We start from the raw sequence: 25294 nt of genomic DNA on the forward strand, positions 1-25294 counted from the left end.
GCAAGCACATACTTAGTTCGAAAAATCGATATAACAAACAATAATATCATTTTTAAAAATGGACATCCCTTTTCAGTACTTTTGTGACAAATAAATGACAATCACAAATGACTACAATAATGGCTTCTTACCAGGCTGCATGGTCTACGACCTTTGCCTTTTCTGAAGGGGATAAAAAAATTAAAACTAACTACAATAATGGCTTACATAACAGCCGGAAGTTTAAAAGCACTTTTATTTACGAAAAAAATAATCCCAAAACAAATATTCATGAAACTTAGTGAGAAATTATGTTTTTATTTTAGCTTTAATAAATGAATAAAAAATTTAAGGTACAATGCTTCTTGTGAGAGTACTGTCCATGGGCATTGTCCTTTCATACAAATCGGTTGAGCGGATGGGTCTTTAGGAATCCCGTGGGAACTCTTTGATTTTCCGGGATAAAAAGTAGCCTATGTCCGTCCCCGGGATATAAGCTAACTCTGTACCAAATTTAGTCAGAATCGGTTAAACTGTTGGGCCGTGAAAAGGTAGCAGACAGACAGACAGACAGTCACACAGACAGTCAGACAAACACACTTTCGCATTTATAATATTAGTATGGATTTGATTTTGGTTAATTGTAGTTTCTATCAATATCTATCAAAATTATTTAACTTATATGGAACAATATTTGTTCACTAATTATATTAACTATAGGTGCATAATAATATGTGCTGTGCTAGGAGTAGATAGTTATTACATTTTTAAGATCTCAGACTGCCTATACCTACTATTTTCTTGGTAATATTTTGTTTCTAGGAAATTACCATTATAAGTTTGATAAGGTTTTAATGAAGAAAACGATAATTACCATATTATTTTCTCGTTGTCTAATTAGAAAAGTTTCTTTCAATCTAGAACAAAGGTCTACGCAGGTTACGAAAACTGAACAAATTGGAAAAGTTTTGTTAAATCACAATATTCTTCGAAACGAAACGAAAAATTATTATTAATTTAAGTTTTAAATTATGGGGCAAAATGAGATACTTACAATAGAAATTCACTCGTAAAAGAACATAGTTTTTGATTATTACTAGGCAGAAAATAGTCGATGCGCCTTATAAGTTAATGAAAATTTCAAAAAAATGAAAATTCCTGGCCTTGACCTGTGCATACCCTGGATAAGTATTTACTACTGTAACATATGAGGTTCCACAAAAAATAGCATCAAAGAAATGGATTTTGAATTAAGAACTCTCGCTGACCTCTCGAAGACAACAATAAACATTATCTAAGTTGAACTTAGAAGTGAAGTAGGTAACTCGTAAATACTTATCGTTTATTCACTTTGGCCATAACAAATACGGACGATTCGGAATCATGATTTCCGTACTGCATTGCATCCTCACAGAGGGCCGATATTAAACATTCAAAGCAGTTTTAGAGGCTTTTAGAGGCCAACCCGTATTCGTAGGCTTTAGGCTTTACCAATCACGTCGGGGTCAGCAGGAAATTAATCCACGTGTTCCGCTGCCAAACCTGTCGGGTGCGTTTGGATAGGATTCAAGTATGGCTGCATAACTATCACGATAAAGTAGCTTAACTACTTTATGGGTCCAAACCAAAATATCCTCAATAATCATAGCCATAAATATGAAAGTTGTGTGTGTAAATAAATCAAAGGATTGTAATGTGGTGGCAAAGGAGCGTGCAATTATTGAATCTAGCGTGCAATTAGTATTTATCAATAGCTACTTGTAGCGCAGTTATTGCGTGAACAAACTGATTTCAAATCAAATAAGTAACATAATATCATTTGTTGAGGTATTTCATGTAGAATATCTAAATGTCTCTTATGCTGCGTATGTGACTCACATAGCAATCGGTTCAGAGTGAAAATCTACGGAGCTGACGGCAAGAATCTCACTCAGCAGAATTGCTTATTTCCATCTCATTAGATATTTAGCAAAATCCGAATGAAGAGTCTGTAAGAGAACCAAATTAACCGAGGTGACTCAAGCTGAGATTATAAGTTGTTATTAGTTAATCTGTCTGTGTGTCTGTCTCTCTGTCTGCCTGTCTGTCCGTCTGTCGTGTCTGTCAAGCAAAACTTAAAAACGGTACTTGCCGTTGACCTAGAATCATAAATTTTGACAAGTTTTTAAAGACCTACCTGGTCCTAATAGCTCAAGTAAAGAAAAAGTCCGACAAAATGTCGAAAAAAATACCCGAGCACTTACGGAACCCTCGATGCGCGAGTCCGACTCGCACTTGGCCGATTTTTAGAGGATCACTTGTTTTACCGGTGAAGGAAAACATCGTGAAGAAACCAGCTGCATGTCTGAGTTCTCCATAATGTTCTCAAAAGCGTCTGAAATCGGCAATCCGCACTTAGCCTCTATTCTCAGTTTGAGAAGAGACCCATACTCAGTAGTGAGTCGGCGCGATGGATTGATCATGATGAGGTATTTATTTGAAGCTAGGTAGGTACTTAGGTACCTACTTCAGAAGCACTAATAAACTATCAGTTGAAATTAATTGAGTTGATCCTAATAATTAGGTATAATCAAGCCTGTCATGTGAATTGATTCGAATGCTAATCGGATTAATAAATAATGTTCATAGTGTAACAATAATTCAATTAAACTTAGGTACCTACCTATCAAATCGGTAGCAGATTAATATTATGGGCTTTAGATATTATAGCCCTGATTTATGTACAAAATGCTCACTAATAACTAGAAAAGAGCTGATAACTTTTAAACGGCTGAACCGATTTTCTTGAATTATAGCTAAGAACAATCTCGATCAAGCCACCTTTCAAAAATAAATTAAATTAAAATCGGTTCATTAGTTTAGGAGCTACGATGCCACGACAGATACACAGATACACACGTCTTAACTCTCCTCTTCTTCGGTCGGGGGTTAAAAATACATACTTAATACCTATCAATAAAATATTGCGTTATCTTGGAATTTTCTTACTGAAGGTCCTAACCGGTCCTAACTTAGATTTTTTTTTAAAATTATTCTAGAAAAGTGTTTATCGTGACATCTAGTGAAAACTCTCACAATCATTTACAGAGGAAAGGTAAGGAACGTGGGAGAAAGGGTAAGTTTAATTTCTTGCCCTGGTTCGATAATATCATACTAGATGGCGCTGTAGTTTTTATTCATTAAAAAAATTCTAATTTAAAATGAATTCAATTTTTATGGATATAGTAATATTAATAATTAAGATCAGAAGTGATTATTTTCAATACTTAATTTGTCATTTTAAATTTTAATTTAACATTTTAATTTAACATTTTAATAATGCTTCCCTCTATGACAAGTTATTAGAATGCTTTGGTTGCACAAAAGTTTTGTTCATATTAACTTCTTGCTGTTTTGCTAGTTCTTGAAATTTTCGCTAGATGGCAAATCGAACACTATTTAATAAACCAGTTGTTAAAAGTACAATATTATTTTGTAGTTCAATAATTATAATTTTTTTCATTACATTTTCATAATAAATAATTAATGGGTAAATTGATAAATTAAAACAGTTGATTTAAAGATCTATTTTCCATAACTGACACATCCTAGAAATCGAAGCTAGGTTCTGTTACTCACAATGCTGCAGCCTGCAGGGTCTATCTTGAATGAAATAAAACCCGCGGTCCGGGCGAAATTACCGTCCGGACCTCAATTCAATTGTCACAATAAAAGCGCGCGTACGTGTGTATGTTAATCCTTCATATTCCGTCACATGTTGTGTTTTAGGTGTGTAAATAACCAATTTGCAACAAAAGTAATCAAGTCTCAGTCTCCTAATTTGTACCTAATCACTAACCATGTTCGTTCCCTTCCTAACAACTCCCAATCGACAATCAGGATCTAATTTTATTCATTAGGAACTTTTAATTTATTCCCCAAGAGGAACGTTTTATTGCGAATTGTTTCCGTTCGCGGAATGCTGGAAGCGTGAGGCGAATTTCCGCCTGAAATTTTCCACAAAATAATACAATTAAGTAAACAAAATACATTTTTTATTCTTTTTATTGAAAATATCGCCATTAAACTTGTGATAGTAAAAGGGTTAAGACATCGATCACTAGTTTTAACTGTGAAGGGAAACATCGTGAGGAAACCTATAAGTATGCCGGAGTTCATGCTGGACTCCATAATTTTTAAAAAAACCGGAGAGTTGCAAGTCAGACTCGCGCATCGAGGGTACCGTACTCGGGTATTTTTTCCGACATTTTGCACGATAAATCAAATACTATTTATGCATAAAAATAAATAAAAATCCGTTTTAAAATGTACAGGTAGAGCCCTTTCATAATATGATACCCCACTTGGTATAGTTATCTTACTTTGAAAATTGAAATAAGTACTATGTTTTAATTTTTTTTTTTGTGATGTAACCACAAATTCACGGTTTTAATCGATAGAGGAACTTTGCGACATTGTTCCATAAAAAATTTGGATTCCAACTCCTCAATCCTGATGCTGCAGGGGATCTGACCAATCCACGCGGGTGAAGCCGCGGGCATCATCTAGTTCAATAATAAACCGGCGAAAAGTGGTCGTCTCCGTTTGCTCTTAGATGCGATCATCCCCAAAATGTTGAAAGATAATAATGAGTTCCAAGTAATCTAGAGGTAAATGACGGTTAAGGGTGGGTCGATATGAATAAATGACACTCAATATAAAAGGCTGCTTAGCAAGATTGAAAAAGGTCCGAAGATTGTACTATAAATTTTGTTCGCGACTACACGGTGGATAAGTGGGGTTTATTTCCGAAGATTTGGGTGAAGTTCACCCCAAGTTTGCTCCGATTCGGGGGAGTATAGGGATGTTATCGGTGAATATCGATAAATTCAATCCTTACTTATAATATTATAAATGCAAAAGTGTATCTGTCTGTCTGTCCGTCTGCTACCTTTTAGCGGGCCAACAGTTTAACCAATTTTGCCGAGTACAGAGTTAGTTTATATCCCGGGGACGTACATAGGTTATTTTCTTATCCTGGAAAATCAAAGAGTTCTCGCGGGCATCCTCTACTTAGTAAGAAAGTTAACTTTTTGACCTCTCTGGTACAGTAAATAGTGATGTGTATTTGAAGTGGAAAGGTTGAGGTACCATTCCCAGCATGGTTTAGGGATTTATAATTTCTAAATTGTCTCTGGTCTGATGAGAGTTTCGGCCGTGGTTCGAAGCCGAAGCAATACTGCCAAAAGGTTTAGCGTTCCAACAATATGATGCCACGTTGAAATCGATTAGGAGGGTTTCATTAAGAGAATTAATAACCTTAGTGAGCACTCCAGCGCTTTTAATTCAAACTTAGTTTGGTTCTCCTTTGAGTACTAACCAATCAAACTCAATGAATATTTATAGGCACGTTCTAGAAACAAATATCTGTATTTGTAGTTTTCCGATTTTCGTGAAAATGTGTAATTTTAAAGGAATACGGGCTCAAAGATTTTGTATGTAGGTGTCTAAAGTAATTTTCCTTTTAAAGTCAACACATTATACTTACATACTGTTGAACATTCCACCTATTTATTTTATTACTTTATAATAGTTTTTGAATAGGTTTTTTTTTATCGATAATAACCTCATTCTTTTGAAGGAACATCACTAGCGAAACCTCGAGATAAGTTCGACAAGTTGCCTTCTTTCACTAAAATATGTAGCGACACGATATTGAAAAGTTTTTGGCATCCAATGTACTTATCTACCGAGTTAGCGCTCTAAACTGAATCGAGTCGGTTTCACTAGAGATTTAGAGGTCTTAAAATAAACGACTTTCACGGTTTACCTACATTAATTTATTTATCAAGAGGGGTCTCTCCGTCACTCGCATCATACAATCGTAGTTCCAGCAACCAAAGTCCATGAAATTTTGCAGACATATTCTAAAAACTAATATCTATGCCTGTGGTTTTCCAGATTTCTGTTAAAATATTCGGTTTCAAAGTTACGCGGTCTTAAAAATTTACATACAAATCTTTGAGCCCCTGTAATTTTAAAACTACATATTTTTAGAAAAATCTAAAACACCACAGGCACAGATATTAGTTTCTAGAATATGTCTGCAAAATTTTATGGAATTTGGTTGCTTAATATTCAAATGAAATTGGAACTACGATTGTATGAAACGAGTGACAGAGAGAGCCCTGTTAACGGTTTGGAAAAGATTTGCTTTGCATTTAGCAACTCACAAGGTAAACCTACTGTTATTCACATAGCTTATATTATATTCAAATTCAAATTTTATTTAATTAGAGTTTTACAAGTACTTTTGAATCATCAAGAGCATCTACCACTGGTTCGCAATGCCTTTTCACCGAGAAAAACCAGCAAGAAACTCGGCGGTTGCTCTTTTCAAAGATTTGATTTAATAGCTGACGTGGCTATGGGCGGGGCACTTCGTCTGTGAATAGCCTTAGGATTTTATAAATCCTGTGGAAACTGTTAGATTTTCCGAGATAAAAAGGAGGATATGCACCTAATGTATAAGTACTAGATAATGTTAAAATATAAAACCCCTAAAATACAAACACCGAACTGATATTTTTATGCACTTTTTGACGTACTTAGGCTGTTTCATAAAAGTTTTAAAGCCGATTCACACCAAGCACGTACACGTGACACGTAATCACGTGAATCCGTAGACATAACTGCACGCACTACGTCTACGCGAACGTTCACGCCACGCAAGCGGTATACCATGTTACCATACAGTTCCATACATTACAACGCAATGGTACGCGCTACGTCTACGCTTACGCGACGCATACGCGGCCAGTGTGGCCGGTGCTTTAGGCGGTCACCTTGGCTCTCCTACTAATGCTTTAATTCTGGATTTTAACTCTGAGAAAAACAGAAGCGCTGTCACAACCAGACAAAACCACTGCCAGTTTTAATAAAATATATTATTTCTAAACAAAAGTCACTATTCTATTCCAATAAAGCGGAGCCATCTTGCACGGCGCAAGACGACGGAGCGAAAAATTGCGGTCGGGCTCTGAGCTAAACTGTTTCACGCAAATATTACTCCGTTTCGTTTCGTTTCATCGTATTTCACGTCAAGGCTATCCTATGAACGCCCAGCTTCGCTTACCACGCTGATGCAGCGTCGAAATAAAATCGTTTGTTCGATTTGACACCAAACTCAAAGTTATCTAAACAAAAGTATCTATTCTATTCCAATAAAGCCAGGCCATCTTGCATTGCTCTTAAGACGAAACGGACGGAGCGAAAAATTGAGGTTGGCTCTGAGCTAAACTGTTTCACACAAATACCTACTCAGCTCAATGATAGCAAAGTAAATGCAATACAAAAAACATTAAGAGAACTTTTTTTTTTCGCTTTCTTAAGAAAGAAGCTTCTACGACTACGCATAAGAAGGTGCAGTGTGATAGAAAAGAATAAAACAGAATATTTTTAGTAAAAAAGTAAATCAGTAAAGACGTCTGTATATAAATAACCATTTTCTCTTTTGTACTTTGGAACCTGAATTTTCCCACCGAACTTTTATCGTGTCGTTTCAGATTATAGACCACTCGTAGAGACTCTTTAAGTAGGTAAGATATATTGGATAGCGAACTCAACGACGACTACATACTTGTGTTTGAGAATAACATCAGTGAACAAAGTGTACATAAATCATGTCTATACTCTTTATTAAAGACGTAAACGAGTTTGTGCAGTTTCATAAATATATTTTTTTATTTCTTATTTCTTGGAAAGCTTCCTAGACACGTATAGTGAAAAGAGCTTTGCTTCCTCACAAGTAAGTTACGAGTAGCTTAGTTACTTGCACTTTACACCAGCAGCGGTTATTTTGAAGACTTCTTGAAATATATGGGCTAATTTAAAAAAGTACTAGCTTTATTTTTTGGCTTGGCTCGCGTTCTCGCGGCAGATTCTAGCGTAATTTTGAAAAAGCGTTATTTTGGCCGCTTAACTTTTTACTTACTCACATAAGCAGCTTACGTAATTGCCGACAAATTAACTAAGGCCGCGGATACACCTGTAAGTACAATAGCTTACATGATTAACCTACGACATGGTTTCCTTCACTGTTAAAGCAAGTTATATTTAATTACTTAAAACGCATAATATACCTAACTCCGAAAAGTTATTCAAATTCAAATTCAAATTTAAAATATTTTTATTCAATTAGACTTTTACAAGTTCTTTTGAATCGTCAAAAGCATCTACCACTAGTTCGGAATGCCTTTCCTACCGAGAAGAACCAGCAAGAAACTCGGAAAGTTACAGGTGCGTGCTTGGGATCCATTTTTTTTTTAAAGAATATTAGCCACGCTAATCATGACTAATACTCCCCTTTCCCCTCTAACTAAGCGTTAAGCTTGTGCTAGGAGTGGGTACGACAATATAGTGCAACGGGCGGGATTTGAACCGCCAACCTTTCGGAATTCAGTCCGCTCCTCAAACGTTGAGCTATCGAGGCTCAATACATTTTTTCGCGAAATGAACGGGCAAACTTTCAAAATTTTATATCTTACAGTAAAAGAAGAATAAGCCCGAAGACAACTTTAAGCCAACAGTTAATTGGCTGTCAGAGCAGAGATCTTAGTTCAATGCGTTGCGAACAAACTTCCAAAGCCTCAGTTTCAAAGGCTTTTAAGCTGGATTATAATGTCGGTTCACAACACAGCGCTCCACCAAAACGAAGATAGCCATCAGCCATTAACACCATAGTATGGCATATTCCTAGCCAAGGAGGTGGTGGCAATTAAGACATAGTTATTTATACATTGTATTAGGCATGATTGTCATGGTTCCGTACCCGCAGGGTACCAACGAGACCCTATTACTAAGCCCCCGCTGTCCACCTATCGGCCTAGCCATTTGTCCATCCATCTGTCTGTCTATCGGTCAGCGGGCTGTATCTCATGAACCGTACGAGTTAGAGAGTTGAAATTTTTACAGAGTGTGTCTATCAGCTATCACAAAAAATTTATGAAAATGGCTAACTAAAAAAATTAAAAAGTATATAGTTTACCTAGTGTTATAATATCTTGTAACACTACAATCTAATGTATGTAATGTACTAGGTAAAATGTAATGTAATGTACGGAAATCTTTGTGTGCCAGTCAGACTCGCACTAGACCTTTTTATTGTTGCAGGACAGGCTTTTCCTTGATAATCATGCCTTAAGGAAAGATCGTCTGTATCCTTCCCTGCGCGGCCCATTTTTTTTTTTCAAAAAAGTTAAGAGTATAGATTTTAATATAAATAATAACTACTCTTAGAACCAGTTTTGCAAATAAATTATGTAGTAAAACTTTATTAAAACGATGAAATCGCTCACAAATTAATTAATTATTATTTGCACTAGCTCTCTGACTAGCAAGTCCTTTCAAACATTTTAAGCCCACCGGATATTTTCGTGAAAGCTATCCCAGTTTTCGGGAGCTATCTATCGGTGCTTGACTCGAATTTCAGCTGAGTTAGCATAAAACAACCCACGTGATGTGTGCTGATATTTGAATAGGGCCCTTTTTGATACCATGCGGGGTATTTTAGCCTTGATATCGGATGTGAGAGGAAAACAAATGTTTTTTTATTTTTTACTAGCTGATGCCCGCGACTTCGTTCGCGTGGATGTAGGTGTTTAAAATTCCCGTGGGAACTCTTTGATTTTCCGGGATAAAAAGTAGCCTATGTGCTAATCCAGGATATAATCTATCTCCATTCTAAACAGCCCAATCCGTCCAGTAGTTTTTGCGTGAAGGAGTAACAAACATACACACACACATACAAACTTTCTCCTTTATAATATTAGTGTGATTTAGTACTTCTAGCAAGCCTTTTTTTTGGGTCATTGAAGGTCGGTATTGTATCTCGATGATTAGGTCAAGGGGTTTTTACAAGCCAGACTGGCGCAACCTATTTTGCTTTATGTATCTATAAAATTATGTCAATCCATCAATCCAAGGGGGTGTTATAAATTTTTAAATCAAAATAATCTACCACTGGTTCGGAATGCCGTTCCTACCGAGAAAAACCAGCAAGAAACTCGGCGGTTGCTCTTTTCAAGTGTTCAATTTACAATAATATGCCATACTTATACCATACAAGCAATTGCAGCCCCTTGCATTGTTGGAGCAAGTCAAATCCATGCTTTTTTGTCATTCCTACCGAGAAGAACCAGCAAGAAACTCGGCGTTTGCCCTTTTCAAGTGTTCAATTTACAATAATATGCCATACTATACAAGCAATTGCAGCCCCGCGCATTGCTAGAGCGAGTCAAATCCATGTTTTTTTGTCGTACATAGGTAATCTTTGTTTTTCCAAGAGCATATTTTTAATAAGTTTTTTAAACTTGTATACATTAGTGTAATGTTTGTTAGGTAAGTACTTCTACAAAAGTTTCACAATTCAAACTCAAGGAACTTTTTCTGTATATTCATATCACGGTTAATTACTTCACCCATTTCAAGACTCTTGAATATGTATGAGAACGCTTCAAACTAAAGCAAGAAAATGAACTGAGCGAACTAAAGTATCACTCAGAACTTGGCAAAATTTTACTCAGTAAAGTCCTAACCATCCATGCTTAGTTATTAGACTTCCTGTAGGTACATGAAGCCGGAGCCGTACCGAACGCCTGACCGTCATTAGTTACTATACTACCCAATTTAAAAAACTAGATTTAAATTTTAAAAACCCTCGCCAGAAAAAAATCTCTGAAAAGTAATAAATAATGTTATGTATTGGGCCTTTACTTTCGGGGGATCGGGGGAAATATTTTTTATTCAATTAAACTTTTATAAGTAGGTACCTACTTTTGAATCGTCAAGTGCATCTACCATTGGTTCGGAATGCTTTTTCCACTGAGTAGCAACAAGAAACTCGGCGGTTGCTCTTTTCAAAGATTTGATATACTACACTATAATGCCACGTATAAAAGTAATTAAAGTCCCGCGCATTGCTGGAGTGAGCTGCAGGTCAAATCCACCATCTTTTATCATTTACATAATAATCTTCGATTCTATACCTAATAACTATACTTTTTTCAGGACCATAATTTTATTGCATTTTTAAACTTGTGTAAAGGCAAGCCAAATGAAAGATATAAATAAAATGTAAACTTAATTATTGATGATTTATGATGCTACATCGATGCGGTATCGAGAATGAAACCAATAATGGTGAAATAATGAACCATCTAATTTGTGAATCGGTCCGTTTTGTGTATGTGGATGCATGAGTGAACTAAAATATAAGGGCAGTTTTAGACTAGCGCTTTTTTTATCTACCTAACCCGGTAGGTTTAACTGGTAATGTGTGGCACAGCTTTGAAAAATAAACGTTTTTTCTTTCTTCTTTCTTTCTTTTTTTTGCGCTCGTTTAGCATACATGCCTAAACACGCGTGCATTTCTCTCGTCGATTAATCGAATGTGCGTATGTGCTCATTCCAGCGTGTTCGCTCAAACCAGAGGATCAGTCAGTAGAATTATGAATTCCGACAAAGAAGCAGCTTGTGAGCATATTATGAGCTTATAAGCCAAAACTAGAACTGGATACATATTATTATGCGTGTAATAGCTCGTTCACACAGGCTGCGTAAGCGTGGCGTAAGCGTAGACGAAGCGCGTACCATTATAGTACCATTGCGTTGTAATGTATGGAACTGTATGAGACATGGCATACCGCTTGCGTAGCGTGAACGTTCACGTAGACGTAATGCGTGCAGTTACATCTACGGATTCACGCGTGTCACTACGCACTTGTCACGTGTACGTGCTGCATACGCAATTGGTGTGATCGGCCTTAAGGGCCGCATTGCTGCAGGTAAAACAGTTTCCATCGCGCGTTTAGTATGGTAAACCATTTACTTACTTACTAAAGTAATACTCAATAGTTATTAAGGTTTGGGGACAAAGTACCTACAGTCGAATACAATATTCCGGAAAAGCTATTGTAGGGTGAAATGTGTCATTGTTCTTTGGACCATTGTTGCGAGCCGTTCGCAAACTAATGGAGGCTGCATTGTCTTGAGGCTGTACTGGCTCAGCTTGATCCAGTTTCAACCGGATTATACGAGTATTGCATTCTAATATTTGAGATTACGCTATTTATGTCGATATTCGGAGACTCAATTTTCTGGCTTCGCAATTAGTTTAAAATTATTTCGTCACTTGTAAGTATTACATTTCAAAAGTAATCCATACTAACATGGGGTTATTCAAGGGGTGCACAACAAATTCCTGAAAGGCTGGCAACGAATCGGCGGTTCCTCTGGTGCTGCAAATGTTCATGGGCGGCGGTAATCACTTAACATCAGGTGACCCGCCTGCTCGTTTGCTAGCTATTAAAAAAAACTTAGTATAATACACAGTGCCTGTCTGTTAATTTTTCAAGGGCCATCCATTTAACCGATTTTGAAGTTTTATTAAATGAAATGAGCATAACAATATGATAATCACTATGGGGACTCAGACTAGGTCATCTTGAACACGGTCGTAAATCTATGGAGCTGACTTGAAAATCACATCACACTAATCACACTTCACACTATCACACTTCACACTAATATTATAAAGGCGAAAGTGTGTGTGTATGTATGTATGTATGTATGTATGCGTGTGTGTGTGTGTGTGTGTGTGTGTGTGTGTGTGTGTGTGTGTGTGTGTGTGTGCGTGTGTGTGTGGGTATATTTATTTGTTACTCCTTCACGCAAAAACTACTTGACGGATTTACCTGGGAATGGAAATAGATGATATCCTGGATTAGCACATAGGCTACTTTTTATCCCGGAAAATCTAAGAGTTCCCACGGGATTTCGAAAAACCTAAATCAAACCTAAAAAGTCGCGGGCATCGGCTAGATTATTATATTTTTATCTTTCAAAATCGAAACAATAAAATGTAGATACCTGTTGTAACAGCTTTATTTTCCCAAAACGTTATGTGAAATAATTCCAGCAACTTCCAGACCTAAAAAGATCTTTTATAAGGCCTCAGCAAACATTCACCGGGTGTTTGCATCGCTCAAAGTATTCTAGAGATGTTCCACAAAGGACTCGAAAGTCTTTTAAAAGACTCCGTACGGAAAATCCAACTTACCTTTTTACCTATAAAGAAGAAGTTCATAAAATTCCTTTTACCTTTTTTTAAAAGTGATCGGTATTGTTGCGAGAAAGTTTATCGGTTCTTCTTTTGAAAGTAAAAGAAAAGATAAAATATCGAAGGTGTACTCCGGAAAATCGGCAGATGTTCTACCTACGTGTTCTAACTTGAAATGAGTTTTAAAAATGTCTAATTTTCTTTGAGATTACTGCTTTTTTTAACCTCCGACCCAAAAAAGGGTGTTATAAGTTTGACGTGTGTGTCTGTGTATCTGTCTGTGGCATCGTAGCTCCTAAACTAATGAACCGATATTAATTTAGTTTTGTTTGAAAGGTGGCTTGATGGTGAGTGTTCCTAGCTATAATCCAAGAAAATCGGTTCAGCCGTTTGAAAGTTATCAGCTCTTTTCTAGTTACTGCAACCTTCACTTGTTGGGGGTCGTTATAAATTTTTAATTTACAATTTTTAGTAAATGAGGCCCGCAAATTCGTCCACGTTTATTTTGGCTCCTGACTCCCGTAGGAACTCTTTTATTTTCTGGGTTAAAAAGTAGCCTATGTCCATCCCTAGGATACAAGCTATTCCTATACAGAATTTCGACGGAATACGTTATGACGGATGGACCATGAAAAGCTAGCAGACAGACAGACAGACAGACACACTTTTGAATTTATAATATTAATATAGTATGGATAGTTTATTTGGAAGATTTTGGAAAAACTGTTGTATTTGTTGTATTGAAAAATGTTGGTGTGACTAAAATTATATGACGTATCAATTCAAAATAAGACTCTTCAGGCCCTCTTTCCACCATGTGTAAGGATGCGTAGAAAGGGGATCAAATAGGAACGCCCTGATAGCATAGTTAATTCATCTTAGTTAAAATAACATGAATGGCTTAGTGAGATAAGTAGGTATTTAATGAGATAGGTAGTATAGATATAAAATGTAACTTTCTAACATAAATTTATTTGCAGTTATTTTGAACTTACATTAATCATTGGTAAAATGTAATTTTAAAATCAATTCATTACAGTAGGCCTTAAACATTATTAATTAATATCAGAAAATAATATTTCGATGGACTCGGATATTGGTAATAAATCAAAATGTCCCATAAAATATTTGACGGTTTTATTAACTCTGTATTAACCAATATTGCCTATTCAATTATAAATCCTGGAATGATCCCGGAATTCGGCCGTATTTGTTAGGAGCGCGCCGGAATGAACTGGCGGTGTCCGGATCAAACCGCTTTAATCCGGAGAACTGATTTATTTCATTACATTTACATCAAATCGGCAATGGAAATGTACTGGTTACATTTTTAGGGTTCTGTACCCCAAAAGGAAAAACGGTAGCCTTACAGGATCACTTCGTTGTCTATCTGTCGCTCGGTCTGTCTGTCTGTCTGTCAAGAAAACCTATAGGATTCCCCTTTCCCGTCTCGTCATCACAAAAAAAAATATCACGACGTGTTCATGAACAAGTACCTAATTAATATTTTCAGTTTTCAAAGTAAGATAACTATACTAAGTGGGGTATTATGAAAGGGCTTTAGCTGTACATTTATCGTGCAATATGTCGGAAAAAATACCTCGGTACGGAACACTCAGTGCGCGAGTCTGACACGCACTTAGCCGATTTTTATTACATTTAATTCCATGAAATTAATAAAACATTTTCTCTATCGTTTAAAAATTACTCATATATTTTATTATAATTTTTAAAAAAGGTAGAAAAGATTACGGACGCAATATTTTATTTGTTGCTCGCATCTAATGAAAACAATTAGAATATTACGGCTTTACAAATTAAAACTTAAATACACTCTAAATTAAGTTCAATATAAAACAAACCAATGCTGAACGCGTGTTTTATTTTAAAACCCAACAGATTTAATTCAAAAACATTTTAGTTCCTAATTTAAAATTTTCCTATTTAACAATTTGCAATTATTTTAATGATTATTTTTATTTCGTCTTTTATGGCTTAAAGCACTTTAAATACTTAACTTTTTATTTTATTTATTCATTTATTAAAGTATTTAACTCACCAATTTTATAATAATATATTCTACTAAAGGATGCCCGCGAATTCGTCCGCGTGGATTTAGGTTTTTAAAATTCCCGTGGGAACTGTTTGATTTTCCGGGATAAAATGCCTATGTCAATTACAGGGACGCAAGCTACCTTGGTACCTCATACGAATCGGTTAAACGGATGGGTTTTTGGGGATCCCGTGGGAACTCTTTGATTTTCCGGGATAAAAATAGCCTTTTTCCGTCCCCGGGATGTATGCTAACTATGTGCCCATCGAAATTTCATCAAAGTCGGTTAAACTGTTAGGCCGTGAAAAGGTAGCAGACAGACAGACAGACACACTTTCGCATTTATAATATTAGTATGGACTATGCCAATAACGTTCGGGTAGATATAAAATCTGGAAATCAGCGTTGGGGCGTCTGGTACCTCAGATATTCGCAATGGAGGCTTGTGTCTGAAAGGCCCGACGGACGATACAACACAAGCTGAGTGGCTAACTGCGGGTTGATTCTCTAACTCGGTGTCTAACAATTAATGATAGCCACTGATGTTGGTTCTACATTGCTGCTTTTCTGGTTGATATCAAAATATTTTTCGTAGAAAACCTTCAATGGATTAAAAAATGAGCTCAGTGTTAGAAACTGAGTTAGCGAATCACCCCGCTGTTCGGGCTATTGCACTCAACTGCACAAGACGATATTACCTACAATAGGTATGCCGTATGTACCAATATTATGATACGTCCAATAGATCACTTGCCACCAAGTCTGATTGCAGTCAAGCTCTAGTCTATAAATTAAAAAAATCTATGTATTTCTATTTCTATTTATAATTCCATGCATGTGACACACACAAGGGTTGTATTCGACATTATTACCGTCCAGTTAATAAAGGAATCAAATGCTCTCTCAATTTTGAAGTGCGTTTGATTTATTCCGATCATGTAACAGAGTTCGGGCAATACCGTATGCCCTTTAACCCTCAGGGCGTTATAAAGGACACTCTCAGGCTTCCACGCCGAATGATAATCTGGAAACCGCGCATCCCTGGGTTATTGGGCTGTAAAATATTTGGGTTCGATGTATTTCAAATATTGTGTTTAGATTCTGAGGGTTCTGTAATATTTTGAACGGCGAAGTTTTTTTTTTTTTTTTGAGCTAAGTACTTTTAGGATGTTATTCAATTTAAGCCTCAATAGCTCAACGGTTGAGGAGCGGACTGAAATCCGAAAGGTCGGCGGTTCAAACCCCACACGTTGCACTATTGTCGTACCCACTCCTAGCACAAACTTTATGCTTAGTTGGAGGGGAAAGGGGAATGTTAGTCATGATTAAAATGGCTAATACCTATTCTATTTAAAAAAAAATTTCATTGTGATATTTTTGTGTATCAGAATTTAGCCTAAAACAAATACGTAGAATATGTTGAATATCAATAATAATTGATTCATGTTTTAAGTATTCCATTCATGAGGAAACCGGCATGCTTGAGAGCTCTGCATAATGTTTTCAAGGGTGTATTTCAATCCGTACTGAGTCGGAGCGTGGTGAACTATGGCCTAAGCACGTAAACTCTTCTCATTCCGAGTCAAATTGATACATTTACAAAGTGACCCTATTTTTAGGGTTCCGTACCCAAAAGGTAAAAACGGAGCCCCATTAATGTCACTCTGCTGTCTGTCTACCTGTCTGTCCGTATGTCACAGGTATCTAGCTCGTAGACTAAATGAGTCACAAACCTGAAAATTTGGTATTTGACCCAAAACCACATACCTACTGAATTAGAAATTCAATTAAATTATTTTTCTATGATTTCCCTTCACCATAGGTACCCTAATATTTGACATAATATTGTCGATTCTTTGATCTTGAACCGAGAGTTCCCTCACTCTGGTTCACTCTAGTATAATGTGTGATAGGAGCCGTCACTTATCATAATACCTAATCACACCATCACCGCATCTGATAAGTTTACGGTAAAGTAATCTCCCGGTCTACGTGGCCGTATTATCGAACACCATCGAGTATTGGGGACATTGAGTTGTAAAAAATACGTCCCCAAAAAATAAACCCGGGTATTCTCATCACGTTCGAATCATGCCCATAAGAGATGTTCAACCGGGTTTCAATGTTGACGGTAAAGAGGTTTTTTTTTTGCCCTAAAGGGTGAGTGTTTGGCAGCGATCAGTGGGGATTTAAACTACCTACAGTACTTAGACAGAGAATTTAATAATTCCTCAGTTTTTGATTGGTGGGAGGCTTCGGCTGTGGCTAGTTACCACCCTATTGGCAAAGCTGTTCCGCCATGCGATTTAGTGTTTCGGTATGGTGCAGTGTAGAAATCAAAGGGGTATTGGGTTTAATAAAAACTGCCATAGGTACCCCTTCCATCTTAGACTGCATCATGCATGCTAAAAAGTACCTGAAGACTAAAGTCTTCGAAATGTGAGTGTTACTATAATGATGATTTAGATTTTTGAACTCCCGTGGGAGCTTTAATTTTCCGGGATAAAAAGTGTTAAGTGCAAGCTACTTGGTACATCTCTGTACCACATTTCGTCATAGTCGGTTTAACGGATGGGCCGTAAAAAGCTAGCAGACGGACAGACAAGTACACTTTCGTATTTATAATATTTATATTTCGTACTAGAGGATGCCCGCGACTATATCCGCGTGGATTTTAGGTTTTTAAAGATCCCGTGGGAACTTTTTTATTTTCCGGGATAAAAAGTTGCTTATGTCAATTTTTTAATTTTTTTTTAATTTATTTATTCACACTAATTTTGCCTGTCTTTAACATTTTATATCTCGCCAAACTGGTGGGCCAGTTTGTTGGCGAGGTTGAATTACATGGACGCAAGCTACCTCGGTACCAAATTTTATACAAATCGGTCAAGCGAAAAAAAAAAAGGAAAAGGAAAGGGAAGTCTTTAGGAATCCCGCGGGAACTGTTTGTTTTTCCGGGATAAAAAATAGCCTATATCCTTCCCTGGAATGTATCCTAAGTATGTACATTTCATTAAAATCGGTTCAGCGGTTGAGCCGTGAAAGTGTAGCAGACAGACACACTTTCGCATTTATAATATTAGTATGGATGGATAGTACTGTAAGCTCACTTATCACTTTTAGGTAAACTTATATTAGGTACATAAAGAATTATATTATAAATATTTAAAATGTAAAAATAATAATTATAAAATATCTGCTACGTCTTTAATATTGTGGTGTAGAGCCTAGAGGCGACATTCATTCATTATGGAACGACAGAGCCGACGGACGTATTGTGATTGTATTCTATTAAAGATGTAAAATATACAAAGTGAAAACTAATGTCGAGAATTATTTAAAAATCCTGATAACCTGAAGCTGTGGCTACAGCTTCAGAAGTGGGATCCCGGAAAATAACACTATTTTCTGTTCCACGCCAACGACTACGTTAAAGTGTAAGTAGCGTTTATATACCTAAGTGATTACTTTTCTCTCCTATAACTATCGTATAGCTAATATTTTATCAAGAAAACAATTCAGCCTACGATGTTAAATGCGAATTTACGGTAATCAAAAGTTATTGGCCGATTACCATTGTCTCCAAATTACCCAACTAAGTATAGACAAACCGGCGCGCGAAGGGTTAAAAGCAATACAACTTTTTTTTTAACAGTGTGTTTATATTTTATGTCATTTTAAAGGATATTGTAAAGAGTAGAGAGTGATTGAAGACAACGTTTAGAAAACCCAATGGGTTTCAAAATGAGCATTTTGTCTTGTGAAAACATCTATTTAACCTAATAAAATATGACATAATAGTAACCGCGACTGACTAACGAGGTAGTTACCTACGTACCATTATGTGACCGTTTCATGATTTGAAGTCGTATAATACTAAAGCAATAAGACCATTTTATATGTTGAGTAGTATACATATAATTCTTTATGTTTATTTGGTTTTGTTTTGTTGTTTATCTCCATTTTAATCACTATTACTTTAGTTTTGAATGAGATCCTAAAGTACTGCAAGATATTTATTTAAGAAAAAAATGAAAAGTGGCTGTCATAGAATTATGTCGCATCGCCTGTTGCTGGGCCCCATTGATGGCTCTCTTGTTTATATTTCATGTAGTTACTAGGTACTTATCAACAGGTATTCGTTTATATACGACTTACGAGTTGCGGAGCTGGTGATTGTTTATGTTAAATGTAATGAGATCCCGTATTCACTTCGCAGTACTGAGCTCAATCTAAAATATGTTTGCTTGTATTGTTAAGTTTGAATCATGATTAATATCGTTTCGGGTCGGAGTTTTTCCGTACCTAACCAAAGAGTAACGTGAAGTCAAAATAGTAATACTATTTTTGTGAAGTCAAAACTTGTTATTACATTCGAAGAAAGGCAGGCTTAATATGTCATTACTACGAACGAGATTTCTAAGCTCTTTGTCAGTTTCAGATTCTGAACTATGGAACGAGGTGATGATCAGCCACGGAGAGTGGCCTATGACTGGTTTAGTGCAGACCCAGGTGTACCCAGGTTCGAGGGTCAGGGTCGGGAAGCACTAGAAATTATTATTCAGAGTAAGCAAGGGTATTGCGGGTGCGCTATACCGAAGTAGAGAAGGGTATTGCGGGTGCGTTATACCGAGGTAGAGAAAGGTATTGCGGGTGCGTTATACCGAGGTAGAGAAGGGTATTGCGGGTGCGCTATACCGAGGTAGAGAAGGGTATTGCGGGTGCGTTATACCGAGATAGATAAGGGTATTGCGGGTGCGCTATACCGATGTAGAGTATAACACAGATAAAGGGCTCGACGGAGGGCGTCAACGACGGAAAGAATTTGAAGGGCGGAGAAATATAGAGAGATCTGTTCGTATACCGGTGGGTGCAAAACGAGGACATTCGACTAGCTCTTCTCTGGAACGTGGTGAATTGAGCTAAGAGGAAGAAGTGAAGGCAAGACCAGACACGAGAAGATGAGGTAAATTCAAAATCTCGAGCCGCATGATTCAGCTAATTGAAGTTACCAATCGATTCAGTTAATGAAGAGTTCCAATTCAGTGGTAGATTATTTTGACGATTCAAAAGCATTTGTAAAAGTTTAATTTAAAAAAAAAATATATACTTTGAACTTGAAGAAAAATCAAAGTTAACTTTTAACACTAATAATATTTATTATTCCTGAGTTCGATTCTATGTCGAGAGAACAAACGATCCCAATTTGGCTAATAAAAGTAGAAACATGTTCTGAAAATTACTATCCATTATACCTTTCCAAAACTAGCTAATGTAGCTAAGTCATGGTATCAGAGCTTACCGAGTATGAAAGTATATGTGGGCCGAAAGGAAAAATAAACTAATCGAATCATTTTCCTTGCGAACAGACTACGTTGAATTCTTGACTAAAACAAAATACTGGTTAAGCAAGTTAAATATGGAGAATCTCTTGAGCAATAATATTATGCTAAGGTATATTTAAAACAAAAACAAATTTTTAATAATTATTGTTCGTTTATGTATAAGAGTTAACTGCCATACTTATTTGTCATCATTTAAATATTTGAAACCATATTATCTACATGGTTATCATTTTATATTTTCTGTGTATATCTTGTTTGATGCATATATTTATTTAAGAATTGCTGTGTACACTGTACACCGGTTGTTGCTTGGATCCTGATCTATTGTTTCTATATTTAGACTTTCTACATTTATAACCTGTTGGGTGCGCCTTTTTCAATAAAATAAAATAAAATGAAATTTGTTAAATAGGTGTAAATTATGGATATCAGGCTGTAGATTGTTTACTGTACGGCGTTGAGGATAGAGCTGTAAAAGTTAGTGCGTAGGCTGAACAGTTTTCAGAACCAAAAAAAAGTCATCAAATATTTTAGAATCTTTAAATTATGTCAAGCCCCGAAATCTACGATTCACATTTTAAATTTCGGAATGAACGTAGGAATGCTATTCCAACTGTTAGATCCAGCAGTTTGAGAGTCGATACAAGATGATATACCACAATTATTGCAATGAACATGGTCACCCGAGTTTTAAGTGCATGAAATATCCTGCAAAGTGATGTACCTGCGAGATATCAGGCCATTTATCTATTATAATTCACTGTTTTACAAATAAAACTAACAAAGATCGCGAAAAGGATGCGAATTTCACAAAGTATAAAAATGAAGCAAGTTGTTGAATTACGTCATACAGTGAATCTCTAGTGAATATATCGTTTCAATTAAAATAAATAATAATTAGGAGACTGTCATTTGGAGTCGGAAAGTCAGTGTTCTGTCATTATGTTAACAAAGGTCACGGAACTCAATTTAGAAATAGTTGTACCAAAGGAGTTACCCGTACTCAGAGGCATTGGTGCCAATCTTATAGCTCCAGTAGGTATGATGACTGTTTCCGTAGTAGTACAAGGTATAAAAAAATAAACCATTAATGTGTATATCGTTGAATATTATGTTATTGCCCAGTCAGTCTTATTGGATAGATAGATAGAAGTCTTTATTGCACACAAAAACACATGTAAAGGACTACAACACAGAAAGAAGAAAACAGAAAAAAACTATTGTGTGCAAAGGCGGCCTTATTTCTTAGAGCAATATCTACCAGGCAACTTTTGCTGAAACAAGAAGCTAATGTTGTATAGTATCAAATCGCAAAGAATTCATCGATATTACTTATATATACCTATATTAATTAATTATTATATTAATAAACATAATAAAATATAAACATACATACATAACTATTCTAAGTAAATAATATATATATACTATATATGGCAATATAGTTACTTGCATAACAGGGATACATATAATAAAATAATAAACGATATTTAACTATTATGGCAAAGATAAATAAAATTCTTTAAGACTATTTTAAATATGGGCAGGGATTTCGAATTCCGAATATTTTTGGGCAGGTCATTCCACAGTTGTACAGCATATACTGAAAAGGATTCCACGTAGAATTTTGTCATTCATTATTAGTAATTCTTTCACATAAAACCCGGATATTGTTATCACAAAGACCTCTGCTGCGATTAGATTTCAGAAGATGTCGAGCATTAAAACACGCTTAGTAGCAATTATAAAAAAAAGATACAGAAATACATCCTAATACATTACGTGCTATTCAGATTGTTGCCGAACCCAATACATGTGGCCAAGTTTTAGTGAACGGTTCGATTTGTGGTCCGGAAGGGAAGGAATATTATCTTCTCCCGTGAGAGTAAGACATCAGGGATAATCGTGGTGTCCTGCGTATTTACAACGTTTCCCTGACATAATCGTGAAGAGAAGGGAGAACTTTTGACACACGTGATTCTCAAAGGTTCTGGATTCATGCAATGTTACGTTTTGTGAATCCCAGGAAAATGATGATCTAAACTGTAATCATGATTTGAGTACAAGTGACCGATTAAAAATTACAAGAATTAGTAAAGAAATACCTTGATTGTTTTTCGAACGGACTTCATGATCTAGATGGTGATTGAATTCGAGGACATGAAGACGGTTATCTACCGACTGTACCACATGTTATACGCTGATCGTACGTTGGTTAGGAACATGGTACAGAAGATGGTCGAGCATTAAACAATTTGGGAGTCAACCTTATCATACGCTAGTCCAATTTTACTTGTGCATAAAATTGGTGATAAACGCTTTTGTGTAGATTACAGAACGTTAAGTCGCAAAACTAACAAGGAATACTATCCACCCCCTCGTATCGAAGACCAACTCGACCAATTAGAAGGCAACCAAGTATGCACATCATTAGAACTGGCCTCAGTGTATTACCAAATATCAGTAGTAGAGGAGTCACGACAGGACAGCTTTTGTAACCTGCGATGGCCAATACAAGTACAACCGGATGCCTATTGGTTTAGTGAATGTACCCTTAGTATTCAATCGTGTAATTAATAAAATACTGCTCGAGGCAAAAACTAAATACACTATCGTCTATATGAATGATGTCCGTATTTATTTATTTTATTTATTGTTAATTTTTAAGGTAAACTAACAGCATGATCACAAAACACTTATATAGTACACTGGTACACTGGTATAGTGGTGTAACACACCACTTACAGGTATATACAATTTGATATGATAATTAAAAAAAATTAGCATTAAATTAATATCATTCCATCTAAGGACGTCGCCAAAGATTAAAAGCGATTGGAAGAGGTTTAAAAAAAATGCTTGAAGGGGCGGCGGGCTAAAATTAAGCAAATGTCATTTCTTCATTGAAACCAGAGACTTTTTTTTGGATATTCCTATATTGAGGCTGTAACTAAATTTAATAAGCTCATCAATCAACATAAACTGCAACAATTTCTAGGACTATCTGGATATTGATAGACCTATACTAGAATTGTATAGCCCAAATGCTGAAGCCCAAGCTGACACGGATGCCAGTATGAAACGTGTAGCTGGTATCCTTCTTCAAGCGAATTCAAATGGAGTTTTCCAGCCTGTGTCATATATTAATAGAAAAACGAACGGAGGAGTGTAAGCACCATTTTTATGACCTAGACACTGGCGGTGGTCGCATCTTTAAATCGGTTTAGAATCTATCTTATTGGTATTCCTCTTAAAATATTTACAAACTGTAACGTGAACTACTCCTGTAAAACCACGAATTGCTCGATAGTGCAATCAAACTCATGAAGTTGAATCCACCATTGAGGATTCAACATTAAATGTAGAAGTGAAGGGATCCTGAGTGCAGTATTAAACGAAGCTATTAAGGTGTCATCCGAGGAGGAGTTAGCAAGTACTAGAGAAGAAGCAAAAGTTAAAATAATAGAAATATAAACCAAATATAGAGAAAAATATAATAGTCATAGGAACACTCCCAAACAATATTCCGAAGGTGACCTAGTAAGAGTATAGCGGCAAATGCCTGACGATGAGCAGTCACAGAAACTGGTTGTAAAGTAGTAGTCCATATCACATCATAAAAATCCTACCGAATGATAGGTGTGTCATTAAAGATACGCCGTTATCGCGTAAAAATAACCGCTGCTACGAAGCCATAGGTGCAGTAGACAAAATACAGCCAGGGCTAAATTTTTCTATGGATTTAGAAAGTAGTTAAATATGAATAATTATGACGATACGATAATTGTAATATAATATGTAATTATAAAAAATGATGAAACGTAATTGTCAAAGATTTTAATATTATGTTTTAATTTTTTTTAAATATATCAAAGAATTCTTAATTAATTTTTAGAATTAGTTACTCTAGTTGATTGTGTTATTTTCAATTATTATTTGTTACTATAAATTGTAAATTTCGTATAACAGAGCGAAGGGACTCGCTCATTGCAGGAAGGCCGAGCTGTAAGCTCACTTATCACTTTTAGGTAAACTTATATTAGGTACATAAAGAATTATATTATAAATATTTAAAATGTAAAAATAATAATTATAAAATATCTGCTACGTCTTTAATATTGTGGTGTAGAGCCTAGAGGCGACATTCATTCATTATGGAACGACAGAGCCGACGGACGTATTAAAGATGTAAAATATACAAAGTGAAAACTAATGTCGAGAATTATTTAAAAATCCTGATAACCTGAAGCTGTGGCTACAGTACGGATTATAGGGCACATTTTGCACCCGTGCCACATCTCTGGCACTCCCCATTCCCCATATAGGTAGTTCGGCTTCCCCCAAATTCTCACTCTGTATACAGTGGCTATATTATACCGGATACTGTAACGAAATACACAAAAGCTCGACCGCGACCTTTCGCTCTTTAATTTTAGACGTGGACCGCTTTAGGACGCGCGTGACGCCAATACTTTGGGACTTATTCTGTGCCCTCAGTATGTGATTTTGCTTCTCACCAATTTCCATAGTATTTGAAGTTCGAAACAAAGTAATGTCAAAATAAAATGGAGCTAAGATCATTCAGATGGCTATCATTCAATGTTACACACAGAGTTAACGAATCTCTGAGTTAACTGTCAACAGTTGCTAATACTTAAGCCGGCTCTACACTCGCACGTGAAGTCGCGCCGTTATTTCACGCCGTGAATGTATACCGCGATCCACGCGTGAACTGTGTCCCTCCACACTCGCAAGTCTTGTTCGTGACGTTGATGATGCGTTCACGTTTGCGCCGCAAACCCTTTGTCGCGGACCAAAAAC

The 25294-nt window shown here is 36.2% G+C and overlaps 1 long non-coding RNA gene across 1 annotated transcript; it reads right to left on the minus strand.

Moving 5' to 3' along the window:
- Window positions 1–98: 98 nt before the first annotated feature.
- Window positions 99–25119, minus strand: LOC123866072. Its single transcript, XR_006796119.1, has 4 exons — window positions 25109–25119; window positions 18703–18708; window positions 188–373; window positions 99–111 (listed from the first exon to the last, which is right to left on the minus strand). It is a non-coding gene; the product is annotated as an uncharacterized LOC123866072 (long non-coding RNA).
- Between the last annotated feature and the right edge of the window lie 175 nt (window positions 25120–25294).

Source organism: Maniola jurtina, chromosome 6, assembly GCF_905333055.1.
Source record: "Maniola jurtina chromosome 6, ilManJurt1.1, whole genome shotgun sequence".
NCBI lineage: Eukaryota > Metazoa > Arthropoda > Insecta > Lepidoptera > Nymphalidae > Maniola > Maniola jurtina.